General features: G+C 41.4%; 1 long non-coding RNA gene across 1 annotated transcript; it reads left to right on the top strand.

The window, feature by feature from the left end:
- Nucleotides 1–2,680: 2,680 nt before the first annotated feature.
- Nucleotides 2,681–6,920, top strand: LOC148917084 (uncharacterized). Its single transcript, XR_016127534.1, has 3 exons — nucleotides 2,681–3,193; nucleotides 4,500–5,693; nucleotides 6,674–6,920. It is a non-coding gene; the product is annotated as an uncharacterized LOC148917084 (long non-coding RNA).
- The last annotated feature ends 589 nt before the right edge of the window (nucleotides 6,921–7,509 follow it).

Genomic DNA, 7,509 nt, shown 5'->3' with positions numbered 1-7,509 from the left:
CTTTCTTGGCAAAGATTGCTTCTGTCTATTTTCATGAATTCAGGGGATTTGGGGGCTCAACATCCTCCTTTCCCGCGGCTGTGCAATGGGAGCTTCCACTTTGGTTTGCTGTTTTTTCTTCTTTTCTTTCCTCTTCCTTGGCTGAATCTGACGAAGGAAAAGAGGTGAAAATACATGCTGGTCCAAGGGATGCTTCTGACAGCATGCGGGATGGTATTCATCGGTTATTTGGATGTCTCGGCTTGAGATGGTTTCAGCAGCTTTGCTTAAGGAGTCTGCCATCTGCTCTTCACGTGTCCTCTGCTTTCTCCAAAAGCTGAGGTTTTTTGTGGGCTATTTTAGGATTTTTATATGGGCCAAGGTGATTTCCTAAGCAAAAGGGCTTTTACTAAACATTGGGCTTCTTAGTTTGGACTTTATTTTGGTTGGGTTGTTTTGCTTGGGTATTGGGCTACTTTTCTTTCTTGTGCTTACCCACATGTTTGGGCCTAAGAAACGGGCTTGAGTCTCGAGGCTCCCAAGCAACCCGAGACTTTCCATTTCTCGGTCCATCAATGGGTCTCATGTTGATTTATCACCATCCATACCACAACCCACTCAAGCAAGCCCCGGGTATTTGAGTGGCTTGGGGCCCACTTAAGCTTGTGGCGTGATTAGGTGCGGAATGATAATTCCTTGCTTAGCGTGGCGTGTCGTTTGGCGTGGCATGTGTGCAAGCGCATATGATGAACTTTCGCATGCCCAAATCGGGTTTCTTCTTGGTAAAGCATCACATTGGGCCGAGAATTTATTTGGGCCGAACCGTGAATATTTTGGGCCTCAACATTAGCCCCCTTGATTATTGGGGCCATGAATGTGTATTGAAATGGTCCGAATAATCAATTTTCAGCCCAAAATAAATTACCATGGCATGGCATGGCATGGGTTTAGGAGCAACTCAAGGATAACAGGGTTAAGAGTCTCTGAAATTACAGCCAGGTCTTTTCCGGGAAGGTTGGAGGGGTCACAATGGTCCCACTTAAAACCCAATCATTCTTAAACACCGAGGGTGTTGCCTTGAAGAACTTTCCTAGACACTGTAATTTTGAAGGTCACTTACTAGAGTTACCAAAAGTTGACCTTATTTTGTGGCATGATATAGAAGAAAATGCTTGGTGGATTAGCTCAAGATAACTGCTTAGCTCGCATGATTTATTTGCTTGAGTGACTAGAGAGGCTTGATTTTGCATGATTGTGGTTTGCAAGAGTTGCATTGACTTGTGTATCTAATATTAGTTATGTATGCTTGATTTTGGCTTGCATGCTTTGCTTTGACTTGTATATTTGGTATTTGGCTTGATGCTTAGCATTGGTATGTATGCTTGATTTTGGCTTGATACTTGGTATTGGCGTGTATGCTTGATTTTGGCTTGCATGCTTGGATGCTTGGTTTTGGCTAAGGTAGCATGGTTTAATATGGCTTTTGGGACATTTAGCATGGTGGATGTCATTTGACAGTAGCCGGACGTGCTAGTGGATAGTGGGGATCCAATCTTAGAGTTGCGGATGCAATAAGCTTGGATTCACCATTGTGTTTGACTTTACAGTACCAGCCTCCGAACACTTTGAATTTAGAGGACAATGTAAGAAGGTTTATTACATTAAGCCTACTAAAGTGATCTTCTAATCAACTTAGGATTACAAAGACTTATTGTTTATTAGGAACTCAAAACCTATCTCGATTAGGCAAGCCTCAAACAGTGTTCAATAAGGATAATGAAGGCTTAAGGGTTCCTAGTTCTACAAGGATTGGAATGGATTAATCCTATAGCATGAAGGATATCTCTAAGTGTTTCTTGATGGGCAAGACACTTAGAGAGATGCATATAAATAGAAGGCTCCCTCCTAGATCCGAATAACACAACACACTAAACGAAATTCACCCATCGAGTTATAGCTGTAAGGATCGGATTCTCGGAGAAGAACTTCTATACCTTGTATCTTGCCAATCTATTCCAGCACCATCCAATATTTTGATGCCTTGAAGAAAACCAGCGAATCGGCTCCAGATCAGCGACGGCTCCGGATCAGCAGAATCGAAGAAATGCGACAGATCAGCCGAATCGCTCCAGATCAGCGAATCGGCTCATTTACAGAGATCACAGAGACCTAAAAGGCCAGCCTTGTCAAATGACTACTTTGTTTACCTTGCGCCAATCTATTCCAAAGATCATCCAATCTGCGCCCACCATGTCGACTCAGGTTAGTGTTAAACATGTTATGGCTTTAAGGAATTAACAGACAGAACTTCAACGAAGGTGATATCGTGCGACATGATGGCTAAATATTGGAAGAATGCTTGAAATAGGGCATGTGCTGGAAGGATATTTGGAATATAACAAGTGCTGGAAGGATATTTGGAATAGGATAGGTGCTGGAAACGGTTTTGTTTGGCATGGAATAGGTGCTGGAAAAAATGTGACTTGGCTTGGCATGATTAGCTTGGACTTGGATAATCTAATGGTTGAGTTGAATCAAGATATAGCTTGATCTGGCATGAGGGTTCACTCTTCCGGTAGCATGAATATTGGTGTTTTGGAAAATCGATACCCCTTTGTTGCAATGAGGACAATGATAGCATGACTTCTTCTATGTGCTTCCAGAACTAGAACTGCCAAGTTCTAACATTGCCATTTTTATGATGACTGTATTGCTTGAAAAGCTTGATATTGTGATATTTGGTTTGGTTTGCTTGAAATGATTGCATCTAAGTGAAATGCTTGAGTTGCATGGTTTGCGTGGATTGATTCACAAATGCTTGTATTGATGGGTGGAAGAAGAGATACGAGTTTGAGAGAGCATAAGAGAGCTGGGCACGTTGTCTCCTTGCTGGCTTGGCCCCCAAAATTTTGTTGCCCCTTCCCTTTGAATTTTTTATTATTTGCAAGTGTCTACCCTCTTTTCCTTTCATTTGGCATGGCATGCTTTATTTTATGATTTTCTCTCATTCTCTTCTTTCTTCTTCTTCAAGACCCAAACCCGTGGGTATTGTGCATCAGTACATAAGTCATATTTCGGAAGCTCGGATCAGAAAACTTCCTTGATCAAAGTTGTTCATCTGCTCGAGTACTATAGCCAGTAAAATTTGCAGAATTTTTTGAATTTTTCTGATACCTCAAAGCTGGTTTGCAACTTCTGAATTCATCCATGGCTGGTGAGTCTTTGCAGATTTTTCTTCTGCATGTGTCTTTAACTTATGATACTCGTATGATTGCGCTTGCTTCACAAAATTTGCTTGAAATTATGTTGTCTATAACATATCCAAAATTGAGGATCATCCACCCATTCTAGTGCTCTCTACCTCCATTTTTCTAAAGCATGTTCATGAGTTGATGTTGATGCCTTTGTTGCATGCTTGTCTTCTATGCTTGAATGCTTGAGTTCCTCTGTATTTCCCAGAATTTGTGAACTAGAAATCGAATTCTAAGGTTGAGCTTTTGATTTAGGATTCTAGCTTGGTGATAAACAAGAGTTATACAAGCTCACTTGGGTATGCATGCCAAGTGCTTGTCAAAATATCTCAAAGTAGCTTGCTGGCTGTTTTTTGAACTTTTGAAATGTTTCTTTTCGAATCTGAGTTGGAGCTTTTGAGACATAAAAATGGACTTCTCAATGGTTATGTTGGAATTGGTCTTGCATCACTTGAAGAAAAAATGAATTTTCGGTGGAATTTCAAAGTAAGGGTTAAGGTGCTGGAGCTGTACAGTTTCTGCTGCATGGGCTGTTTTAGAAATCTGTTTGACATGCTTCCCTAGCTCGAAATGCAACGAAATTTTGGGAAAATGAAGCTTGATATGTCTAGTTCTAATCTGGAAAGTCTGGGATTTGTTGGTTGTAAGCTTGATTTATAGTGATTTTCTAAAGGTGGGATATTCTAGCTAGGATGGTTGGAAAGCTTGTGTATAAGTTTTGCTTGGCATGTTGCTTTTGCTTGGGAATTTAGCATGTCTTTTCTGTTGGCATTGAGTGCCGATCTGAGTATTGCTAAAGCATGTTCTTGAGCAATATTGTCGTGAGAGCATGAAGTGGATTGGTATTGTTGTAAGAGCATGAATTCTTCAATTTGCTTTCAGACGCCCGAATTGCTTGAAATGCTTGAATGAAATGAAATTTCTTGGCATGTGAATTGGTATCACACCTTGTGAATTTTGTCAAATGCTTAATAGATGAGTTTGCTTGCACTTTGAGAAAATTATGCTTCCGGCACATCCGTTTGTGTATGAGTACCTTTCCGGCGTCTGATTTTGGCTAACATATTCTCTTGTTTTAAAAGCTCGAAAGCATGATAAAGCATGAGAAGTCTAATTTGATAGCATGAAAGTGAGTCTTGGTCTCTTGCAACTTGTCTTTGGAAAACATTATGCTTTAATAGCAATTCTACTTCCGGCACCCCCTTTTTGTTTACTAGTTCCCTTCCGGCACCTTGATCTGACCAACGTACTCCCTTATTTCTTTTTCAGGCTTGATTGAGAGATTCCACAGCATGAGAAATGCCATCTTCTTACTAATTTGCAAGGAATTTGGTAGCATGAAGGTGAGTTTTGGTTGCTTGCACCTTGACTTGCGATATGAAGGCTTTTGGAAGATTTGAAACTGGCAGAATGTTTGAAATTAGGCATGTACTGGAAGGATGTTTGAAATAGGGTAGGTGATAAAAATTCTTTGCTTATGGAGTAGGTGCTAGAAGAATGTAACTTGGCTTGTTTCAAAAAGGGGAAATAGAAAACTGTTTCTCACCATAATGCAAGATTATCTAGGCTTGTTGTAATCAAAGAGATGATTTATACTGTGTGGCAAAAAGGTAGATGAGTTTGCTTGTTTGGATGGCATGGTGTACTTCCTTGAATTTTCTTGGCATGAAGCCCTCAAGTCAGCTTGTTGAGGTCAGCAATTGGTTGCAGAGTTGGGTTATATTCTCTTTGGCTTACTCAGGGTCGAGAAACAAAGTAGAGGCCTGCTTGTAAATATATATATATATATTTTTTGCAACTTGCTTCAAAGAAGATCTTTGGAAGAAGTAGACTGAAGATGAGAAGGAATAGGCTAAGCGAGTTGCTGGAAGAGATTCATACAGCTTGTTTTCCTCCAGATAAGTAACAAACAGTTTGCTTTCCTCCAAGAGGAAAACTGAAATTTACAACAGCTTCAGGATTCTTGTCTCTTTCTTTTGCTTGGCATGAAGCCCCCAAGTCATTTTTGCATGTGCTCTTTGCTATGATGGATTCTCTTAAGCCCCCATAAGCCTTTCGCAAGATGTTTTGTCTGAAAAGCTTTAAATTTTGCTGTAGTGCAATTGCATGAATAAAGCTTGTGATTTTTCAGGAGTTGTCGTATGGCCATGAAAAGAAGTTCTTGCAAGTATTGGTTGCCGAAGTATCCATCTTCAGAAAGACCAATTCTTAAGTATGCCTGAAAATAATGATGGTGCCAAAGTCTGCGCAGAAAAACATGGGGATAATTGCAATGATGGGTCAGCTGGTTGCATAAATAATGAGATCAACAATGGTGATGAAGGAGATGGTAACGTGAAATAGAAGATACGATATTCTTTTAGCACCAACTACCCTTCTCCCGGCACCTACTGCCCTTCTTCCAGCACCAACCTCCCTTCTTTCTTGGTGCATTTGAGGTCGTCCTTTGAGGTGATTGACAAGGTATGCCCTTTCCTTTTTGCAATTTCTTGAATCTATCGAGGGGCTTGTTGGGCTCTTCATGCCCATGGGCTTTGCTCGTTCACTGGAATCTCAGGTCCTTCTTTTTAACTCTGTAGGAATAGATATAGACTGATATCTTGGCCTAGGCTTGTTTTTCACATGCTTGAATAAATTTGGACTTTTCTCCCATGTTGTGGAAATAGAAATTGATAGAGTGCATGCTCTGCAATGCTTGAATCCTTTTGCATTTTGAGGAAGAATTTGCTTGTCATGGGAATTGCTTGAAAATTTAAACGCTTGCCATGGATAAATTGTATCTTTGCTTGGGTATTTGCTTAAGTGTTTCCTTTGGCCTGAGTTTGACTTGCCCTGCTTGGCGTATATTTTGCGTGTGCTGCGTTCTTGACCCACTTTTTTGTTGTTGAACTATATGCATCACGAGCGCATGCTTGTAATCGTATGATTAATGCATAGGATTAGAGGCTATTGAAAGCTTTGAGAAAAGCACCATTGGTTTCTTTTTATTTTTATTTTTTATGAGCTTAGAATTTGGTCATGGGTAACTGTTTATTTTTTTGGCTTTATAAGGATAGACATAAACATGTGTATGATGGGTCTGCAAGGATGTGTAACTCGTAGGTATTTCGTTTTTGTGAAAAAGGTTACTATGAGGTAAATAGTGCTCAGTTTGTAGCACTTGCTTTGTGAAAATGGGTCTGCTGGAATGATTGATTGAGCATGGAATGGGAAATTTGCTCATCATGAGCTCGAGTAATAGATTGCATGATGCTTCAAAATTTTTTTTTTTTTTTTTTTGTTTATGCATTTCGCTTGGCATGAGATAGTTTGCTTTGCTTGGCTTGGCTTGTAAAGTTCATAGGGCTTGCATGCTAGTGTGGAGATTGCTTGGCTTTAACACAGAGAACTAGCTTTATGCTTTGCCGTTTTTTCAGCGTATTCTTTGTTGGCAATTCTTGCAGGGATTCATCGCTTGTCAAGACCTGCCATGGCATTCACTAACCCGTTGTCAATTATTAGTGGCTACCTTTATTCAACGGATGATCAATTGAAGAGGGGAAGGCCCCCTCCATTTCTCAAGAATGCTTGTGAAGATGTTGCAGTAGGCGAAGAGCCAGTGTTGTCTTGCTGCGTTTGTATCATTATGGTTCGGGAAATTCCTCCTCTGTGACTTTTCCCAAGATTGTCTGCATGCGCAGCGTTCCCCTTGGCTTTAGCAATAGCGCATGACGGCATGATTCCCATAGCCCCTATGTTCTTGGGACATCCGATGCAGGGGTAGACAATGCCCTGCTCCTTCTAGCGATCTGCCTCATACTCATTCTTTTCTCGGAACATCCAACATAGCTGCAGCGCCTGCACCTTCCAGATCTGCCTCCTACTCATTCTCTTCTCGGGACATGCGACATAGCTGCGGTGCTGCCTTGCATCTTCCAGCGTGCATTCTACTTCTCCTCTTCTGGAACATCCAACATAGCTGCCGGCGCCTGCACCTTCCAGATCGCCTCCTACTCATCCTATTCTCGAACATGCGACATAGCTGCGCGCCTGCACCTTCCAGCGTGCTGCATTCTACTTCTCCTCTTCTCGGAACATCCAACATAGCTGCCGCCTGCACCTTCCTGGCGATCTTGCCTCCTACTCATCCTCTTCTCGGAACATGCGACATAGCTGCCGGCGCCTTGCATCTTCCAACGTGCTGCCTCCTTTTATTTTGCAGGTTGTTTTCTTTGGCTTGGGGTCAGTTGGCTTGGTGCACAGCTTCCATCTTTCTTGATACCATAAGATGTACTAATCT

The sequence above is a fragment of the Prunus mume genome, linkage group LG5, assembly GCF_029339155.1.
Source record: "Prunus mume cultivar Tortuosa linkage group LG5, ASM2933915v1, whole genome shotgun sequence".
NCBI classification, from domain to species: domain Eukaryota; kingdom Viridiplantae; phylum Streptophyta; class Magnoliopsida; order Rosales; family Rosaceae; genus Prunus; species Prunus mume.
The sequence above is the reverse complement of the archived record's forward strand: the minus strand, read 5'-3'. Positions and strand labels throughout refer to the sequence as shown.